The 7,355-nt window shown below is 36.8% G+C and overlaps 2 long non-coding RNA genes across 2 annotated transcripts; one reads left to right on the top strand and one right to left on the bottom strand.

The window, feature by feature from the left end:
* Positions 1-4,627: 4,627 nt before the first annotated feature.
* LOC113328673 lies at positions 4,628-6,045 on the top strand. Its single transcript, XR_003349521.1, has 4 exons — positions 4,628-4,785; positions 4,884-4,952; positions 5,318-5,573; positions 5,695-6,045. It is a non-coding gene; the product is annotated as an uncharacterized LOC113328673 (long non-coding RNA).
* A 414-nt stretch (positions 6,046-6,459) lies between these two features.
* LOC113328778 lies at positions 6,460-7,115 on the bottom strand. The gene is made up of 2 exons (XR_003349551.1): positions 6,955-7,115; positions 6,460-6,835 (listed from the first exon to the last, which is right to left on the bottom strand). It is a non-coding gene; the product is annotated as an uncharacterized LOC113328778 (long non-coding RNA).
* Positions 7,116-7,355: the final 240 nt, after the last annotated feature.

Below are 7,355 nucleotides of genomic sequence, written 5' to 3'. Positions count from 1 at the left end.
TATGAAAGATGTAAGCATGAAATATTATTTGCTTGAATCTGAATGTACTGTTTGGTGGAATGAATAAGATTGAAGATTTCCTTTTTTCTTAAGAGATTCTCTTATAACTAAAGGACAGAAATAAGACCTTAATAAAAGGCATCAGAGATAAAGACTCCAATTGGGGAGCCTAGCTATGTGATTGTGGCGTGCATCCTAGTTCGCATATATGCAAGAGGAAAAATTAAGACCTAAAGCACGTCATAATTCGCAAGCTAGTTAAGCATGACTCAAGGGAAAGCTATACCAACCCTGGAACTTGAGTCATGGAGATTTTGGGGTGAGAAAAACGAGAAAGCCCATCCGGGCAGGGACACCTAAATCGAAAGATTGGGGATAACTCCCAAGGAATGCAGAAACTCGATCAGGGCGCTGATGTACACGGTTGAGTCAAGAGTGCGAGGGGCGTTGGATTCTACTTTACCACTCTTGACAAGTCCTGACTATGATGCACTAGGTCCGAAGATACCCTACTTAGGGTGCAATCTCGTAACCTCAAACCTTATCGGTGGAGGGAAAAGAAAATGCGAAATCAACTGGTTGTTGTATTAGCGGATGGGAGGAGCCAACCTTAACCCGGTAGAGGTAAGCCTCCTTGAAGGGGCAACCAGGGGGAAGATAAGGACGGTACCCTCTGTTAGGGAGCTGAATTGTGTCAAAGACATAAATGTCATGAGGCTTTTTACTCACGGGAGTATTAAGGATTATCGCATTCACGCACGAGAAAACCTGTAGAGGTAATAATACAAGAATAAGTTAAGACGAGATCAATGGGTCGATATAGTAAAATCTAAAGACGTCATGCGATTTCGTCGCACAGAAAAATGGAGACAGGAAAATAAGACCTTTACTTAGAAGGAACAATAAGACCTCTAGAGATATATGCTGCGAAGCATAAGAGTTATGATTTATTATCGTACGTTGCGAAAACACTCGCACAAGTACATGACTGAGGTATGCGAAACATACAAGATCATGAGTATATCATTCTGCGTCAACTAACAGAGGCAAGAATGGGAATGCAAGCATCAAAAAAGATGTTACTTGCCCCATATAATAAACTCATGATCACATGAGAAAAGTTGGTATTTGACAAATACAAATATAAAAATAAAGGGAAGAAAATGATCAATATATTTAAGAAGTCTAATGTATATTCAAGAAGAAAACTAAAAGGGAAAAATTCAAAAGACACAAGGATATACAAGAGGCAGAAAGAAGAATCTACAACGACAAACAACAATCAGTCTTCGTGCGGATTATCTTCATTATTCTGATTATCATTAGAATTATCATTATTACTTCTCTCAACGTCAGAATCGTGAATTTCTTCTTCACCTTCTTCTTATCCTTCATACTCAGCCTCACTATCAGAAATAAAAGGAATATCTTCGTTGAGAGAAACATCTCCAATAGCAAAATTAGAAAGGGGAATATTATTTTCTTTGCACACTATCTTAACTACTGCGTCACGACCTAGAATGGCATCTTTGTTATTATTTGAGACAGTAACAACATAATTCTTCTTGAGCTTGCGATATTTGGAATCACGGGCAGTAGTATACTTCGCACCCAAATATTCTGATAGTCTTTGGGATTCTTCGAGTTGCTTCTTCAATTCTTTAATTTCTTCAACATAGTTCTTCTCTTTCTCTGTGAAATATAAAATGGGGTTAGAATTGGAAAGAAGATATTTTTCTCTTTCAAAAGAAATAGCAAGTATAAAAGAGCAGTAAATGACCTTCATTATTGGAAATGATGTCTTTAACTAAAGCAGTATGTTCGGATTCAAGGCTCACTTTTACAGCTAAATCAGTTCTAACATCATTCAAAACTCTAGCAGCGCATTTAAACTCATGTTCACTTTCTATAAGGAGCTGAGATCGGATAAGATCGTTTTAATGATTTTCATTTTACACCACAAACTTCACTTGCCATGGGAAATATATATATGGAATAATTATAAACTCAACATCAATCTGCAAGAAGAGGTCTTGGATATGATGTATGCTTCATTTTGGTCAAATATATGAATTAAGAAAAAGGAGGCAAGAGTTGATTACCATATTAGCTGTGATTGTGTCTTGGAGAGTTGGACTCTTGGGATTTTAGCAAAAACCAATTGGCCCTTGATTTGAGCTTCCAAAACTAAAGCTCAGTATGGATACTTGAAAAGGTGTATCCTTGCACTTAGGGCTGCACATGGGTCGGGTTGGGTCGGGTTTGGTCTCACCCGTCACCCAACCCACTGATGGTGGGTAACAGAAGTTGTCACCCGCAACCAACCCAACATTACAATGGGTCGGTTTTCACCCGACCCACATTACAGTGGGTTGGATCGGATGGGTGGTGGGTTACCCACCATAAAATACAATGAACATTACATTAAGAACCCAATTGAAATAAGCCAACCCAAAATCAATCTTAGGAAACAAAACCCTAATTAGTATTTACAAATTACAATGATTCCTAGTCTCACCTTTGGTTGTTGGTTTACTGGTGACGATGTTGATTGATTGTTGCTGGTGATGCTGTGATTTGATTTACAAAGAGAAGAGAAAATGAAAAAATAAACTGATCCTCTGAGACTGTCGTTGAAGGGAACTGATTGAAGACTCTTCAGTGAAGAGAAGCTACCGATGATTAGGTTTAGGCATTATATATTATCACTTCAATGGATGTGGTTCATCTAGGATAGGTAATCTAAGGGTTAGCATTAATTTAGAAATATTTAGGTGGGTGGGTGGGTTGGGTCGGGTGAGGGAAGTTGTCACCCATAATCGACCCACCATACGATGAGTTTTGATGTTGTGATCCATAATCGACCCGCTCCTAAATGTGTTGGGTCGGATGCGGGTAATTTCAGGCGGGTGTGGGTTGGGTTGGTGGGTTGAGTCGGATTTGTGCTGCCCTACTTGCACTACATTTCCTCCGCCCCTAATAAGAACCCTTGTTGTCATCGATGCTGAAGTTCAGTAATAATTATTTTCTGGGTTGGACTAGTAGTAGATAAAATTTTAAGGTCCATGAACCAAAAATGCAGTGGAACCACAAGAATGGAGCATGTTCTACAAGTGGCGGGAAATGAGCATGTTCTTCAGTGTTGTTCCCTTCGCAACGCATAAAAAGAAAAACAAAAAAAGAAAGAAAAAGAAACTCGACTACTGATTTTTGAAGCTCTCAATTCTTCGCCAAAAGATATTTTGGTTTCAAGCATATGTTCATTCTCTGGATTTGAATTAGATGATTGGCTCGTACCAAGGGTTAGGAATCTTGTGTGCTAAACCTAGAATAGAAGGAAGAACATGAAGCAGAGTTTGCTTCCTAGACAGATTTCAGTGAAGGAAAATAAAATTCCGGTTGATTCAATGTGAAGTTAAGGTTTGATTAGATGGGTTCACATTTAAATCGAGACAAGGGTTCCATTGTGAAGAAAGCAGTGAGGATGTGTAAGGATTACTGCTGACTGCTGTTGTTTTTTTGTGGATGCGTGATGGGTATGGATGGAGAATTAGAATCAGTAAATGTCTGGGATTGTGCACGACAGGTCAGGTGAAGAAAGCTATGGAAGGGATCCAAATCTACAGAACGAGGTCATCTTCTCAAGCACAAATTTCGGCATGTTATGTGTTTGACGAAAAGACTGAAAGGAAAAGTAAAATGGGTAAAATCTCTTACTGTTTTCTTTATATATTTTAGTAATGGTATGGGTAAAATTGATAGTTATTTCCACTTTTGTAACTTGGATGTTGTATCAAAATTTCGTTCAATCCAAATGAATCTAGGCATTAGTAAAATTGGAAAGAGAATTAGATTTATGGCCTTTGATTTCTTATGCTAGTTTTGGATTCCATTGTCAGGTCTTCAACAATGGGAGGATGAACTTATCATTCATATGGAATGTTTTGACTAATTCCTTGACACCATGTTTGGTTATCTCAATTATTCTTTTTCTACTCTGTAGATTGTATGTAGTGATGCTTTGGAATTAATTGTTAAGACTTACGTTATGCTTTGGGAAGCTAACCATGTAAAGCGATCGTTGGGATCTAGCTTAACTTGTCCTGTCTAATTTAATTCATTTTTTATTTTGAGTTACCATAGTGAACTTCCCAGTGGAAAAATGTATATTCCTAGTTGGTGTTGTGAAGCATAAACGCATTTAAGTGTGTCCCCCTTAAGATGGCCTTGAACATGTTGAAAACATTCTACCATGTTATACTTCTTTTTAAAGGAGTTTACTTGAAGATTCACGACACCCAGACTCTCGACTAATTCTATTGTTACTTCGAAACTGATGGTAAAAGAGTACACTGTAGAGTCTGTGATCTTTAGTGGAAGCAGTTTTGTTTTCTGTTGATCAGTTGGGTTATTGTTAGGTTCCATGGCAAGACACTGAGAGCGGCTTTTTTAGAGGAGCTGTTGTTGGATCAATTTCAGGATCTAAGTGGAAGACTAGTGAGAGGAAGAGTTGGTCCAGCCACATGCTATCTGCCTTACAAAGTAAGGTAAGTTCAAATTTTCCTTAATTGGTTGTGTTTCTGGAATATAATACTGAAGGGAGTTTGTTTATTTTACAGGACTTATATGTTTGTGTGGTACTGGATATTGATTCTGATGAAGATTAACTTGCAAAATCTTGGTATAAAAACTGTATGAGTAACAAAGTTTAGTGCTGCTGAACATTTGGTTTGTGGTTTGCTTATGAAGATGTTAAAAGTTGGACATCCAGTTGCTAAGGTTAAGGTAATATTGATACATTCGGTTAATTTCAGTATCATAGAAAACACAAAAAGGAATTCAACTTTAAATTGTCTCTGATGACTTCCCACATGGAATTGCAGAAAACAACTAGCAAGAGTAGCTCCACCAAGTTCAACTTTTTTAAGATAGCTTGCTCAAAAAGATATAAGGTTTCCATTGCCTTCTCTGTGATGTATATTATAATTTCCTGTGAAAGAATGTGATTGTTAGGCTAGTTAGTAGGATAAAAGGGACTTGTATCATCTAATAGATTTTTGAATGAAGGATTAATTGTCATTCATACTGTTTGAGAGAGGATGGTAGTGAAGAGAGGAGAGCAGAAGTGGATCTCTATCTTATTTATGAACAATAACAAGAGTTCGATTTTAAACTCTGGTTATGTTTAGTTCGCAGTCAACTGGGGGTGTTGGCTAAAGAATGCTGTCTCTGTTATTTTGATCTCCTATTCATATAGTCTCTGTTGCCTCGTTTGTACTTCTGGGTTTGCTAATTCCTTTTTGGTTCAAATTTACAGATAAAGTCTAAGCCGTACCTGATCCTGGATTTTGTAAATGGATGGCATCTCTTCTTTCATCTACACCGGCAAGGAATTTTAAGTTATATCAATATTTTTGACCATTTGCAGCACTAGCTATGAGCATATCTGGCTTTTGGGATGTCTTCTGTAGTAAGGATCAGGCAAGGGTTTATACTTCCTTCACGGAGATGGGAATCGTGCACCGGAATCTTAAACCTCAAAATATACTTATGGACAGTGACGGGCATGTAAGGTCGTGCTCAGATACATTATATTGTGTTTTTCGTGTTCAAAATACGCTGCTTTCTTGTAATTGCTCACATACTTTTTAGAGTTAGTACATCTTGTTCTTACATCCTAATCCTGTCATACAGGTAATGCTAACTGACTTTGGAATGGCAAAAGAAATTGACGAATCAAGCCGATCAAATTTAATGTGTGGAACAACAGAACACATGGTTCCAGAATCTTGCAGTCTAAGGGGCACAAGAAAGATGCGGATTGGTGGAGCGTCAGGGTACTCTTGTATGAAATTTTAATTGGACAGGTATAGCTACTTATTAATATTCATCCCTGTATATGTTGTCTGAGATAATAGATTGGTAAATTATGGACTTCCAGCAGTCAAGTCTTTCACATGCAGTTTCCTGAGATAGTTTTTAGTATATATTTATTTAGACTAAGGATATATACCCATGGAATACAAACCATGCAGTGGTTGCTTGTTGACCTCACTAGTGGGTTATCAATGTGGTGCATGATTTGTGTAACTCCTTTCGGGAGGATCTCATTATGCATGTGGTCTAGAATTTAGACGTTTGATCAGACAAGCATAACCAGCATGTCCGGTACATTTTTACATGTTCACAAATATATTAAAAGCAAAAAGCTTGTTTTAGGCCGACCAAGTGGTTGGTAGGTAACAAGCGAATTGCTCTTGATTTTCATATGAAAACGGATTTTTAGAACATTAAAAAAATCTAGATCTTCTAATAAGAAAACGGAAGAAAAGAAGTTTTTGATAACTTTTTGAGAAAAACAGTTATGCAGAAAAGAAAGAGTGAGAAAACATATTTTAGGATTTGCCTTAATTAACGTTCTTTGATATAAATTTTGTCACTATGAGCACTGTTCTTATCTACCAAAAATCATAACACACCTCGTTTATTCAAAAATCATTACATCTTCTTAAGGGAATTTTCCCTTTTATTGATAACATTGAGCTGCATTACATGCTAGCTAATATGGATGATGAGTAAGGATACTTTACTACCATTAATCTTGGATAGAAATAAGTATTGCTAATTGTTAATAATTAAGCCCTTTGTGGTGGTTTATGGCATCTAGATATACATCCATCCTTCTCCTTGGCACATCCATGGTACATGTCTTTTTCGTAAACGCAACACCAACATTTTCCTATTCCTTCACATGTTCTTGGGCGGCAACCTGGAAAGTAAATATTGCTGCTGCCCGAAGCAATTTCCTCTCCTAACTCTGGTATGTCTCTGCTTGCTGTATGAAACGAAAAGTTTATAAAGGTCATTAGTTACTTTTGACAATGAGAAGAATCATACCATTTTGATATCATTTAAAAAAAAATGATCAGACCAATTCTGTTCATAAAGAAGTACCTTGGCTGAGGGAAAATAGAGTCGTGAGGAGAAGGAAAAGAAGACCCAAACTCTTGAAATCTGAAGTGGTGTATTTTTCTCTTTCTTCGTTGAGGTAAATAATAGATGTACTTTTATAATGTAGAGTGAGACCCTTATTTATAACGTTGATATAAACATAATCAATAAGAAGAAGATTGTCACAATCCTTTAGCATTAATTGGAAAGATTTGCTTATGTACTTTTATAAGAAGATTTTATACTAGGGTTTCTATGTGGGTTTTCTAAAGGAATTTTATGCAAGGGTTTGTAAGGGATTGCATGTAAGGGATTATCTTGTATGTGGGTTATGTACAACAAATTGTTGTGCATAATATTTCTATATTTATAAAATTATCTTTACGAATCAAAAAAAAAAAAAA

The sequence above is a fragment of the Papaver somniferum genome, unplaced genomic scaffold (assembly GCF_003573695.1).
Source record: "Papaver somniferum cultivar HN1 unplaced genomic scaffold, ASM357369v1 unplaced-scaffold_114, whole genome shotgun sequence".
Taxonomy (NCBI): domain Eukaryota; kingdom Viridiplantae; phylum Streptophyta; class Magnoliopsida; order Ranunculales; family Papaveraceae; genus Papaver; species Papaver somniferum.
The sequence above is the reverse complement of the archived record's forward strand: the minus strand, read 5'-3'. Positions and strand labels throughout refer to the sequence as shown.